The sequence below is a fragment of the Trichechus manatus genome, unplaced genomic scaffold, assembly GCF_000243295.1.
Source record: "Trichechus manatus latirostris isolate Lorelei unplaced genomic scaffold, TriManLat1.0 scaffold00057, whole genome shotgun sequence".
Taxonomy (NCBI): Eukaryota; Metazoa; Chordata; class Mammalia; order Sirenia; family Trichechidae; genus Trichechus; species Trichechus manatus.
Window position 1 is genome coordinate 5,643,721 of NW_004443993.1, and position 1,125 is coordinate 5,644,845.

Here is a 1,125-nt window from a genome sequence, read left to right on the forward strand (position 1 = left end):
GACTCAACAGCATCTGACAACAATATACACATATACATGCACACATGTATACCATACATATACATACACATATATATACACACACAGGCATGCATGTATATACATACATGCACACATGTATATGCACACACATGTACACCCATACACATATATACATGCACACGTATACATACCCACATATTTATATTTTGGTAGCTGTCCTCGGGTCAGCTCCAACTCATGGTGACCTTATGTGTAACGTAATGAAACGTTGCCTGGTCCTGCACTATCCTCACAATCTTTGGTATGTTTGAGCCCATTGTTGCAGCCACCGTGTCAATCCATCTCCTGGAAGGTTTCCCTCATTTTTGCTGACCTTCTACTACACCACATGACGTGTTTTTCTAGCGACTGGTCTTTCCAGATGACATGTCCAAAGTCAGTGGGTGGAAGTCTCATCATCCTCGCTTCCAAGAAGCATTTAAAAAAAAATTTATTTTTGTTGTTGTTGAAAATATACACAGCAGAACACAGACCAGTTCAACAATTTCTACATGTACAATTCAGTGACATTGATGACATTCTTCAAGTCGTGCAACCATTTTTACCCTCCTTTTCAAACTGTTCCTCCCCCATTAACATAAACTCATTGTCCCCTAAACTTCCTATCCAACCTTTTTAGTTGCTGTTGCCTGGTCGTGCAGTGGTTAAGAGCTTGCCTGCTAACCAAAAGGTTGGCAGTTCAAATCCACCAGCCAGAATCAGAATTGACTGGGTTTGGTTTGGTTTTTTTGGTTGTCAATTTGATCCCATATAGATAGTTCTTTAAAAGAGCACAATGCTCAAGGCAGACATTCTTTACTAGTGAAGCTAAACTATTGTTTGATTCTAAGGAGCATTCTGGCTGTACTTCCTCCAATATGGATTTGTTCATTCTTCTGGCAGTTCACAGGGATGGGTATTGAATATACTGTATATTTAATACTCTTTGTCAACACTACAACTCAAATGCACTGATCTCTCTTTTTTATTGTCCAGCTTTCGCATGCATATGAGGTGACTGAAACCACCATGGCTTGGGTCAGGTGTTCCTTAGTCCTCAAAGTGACATCTTTGCTTTTTAACACTTTAAAGAGGTCTTTTGCA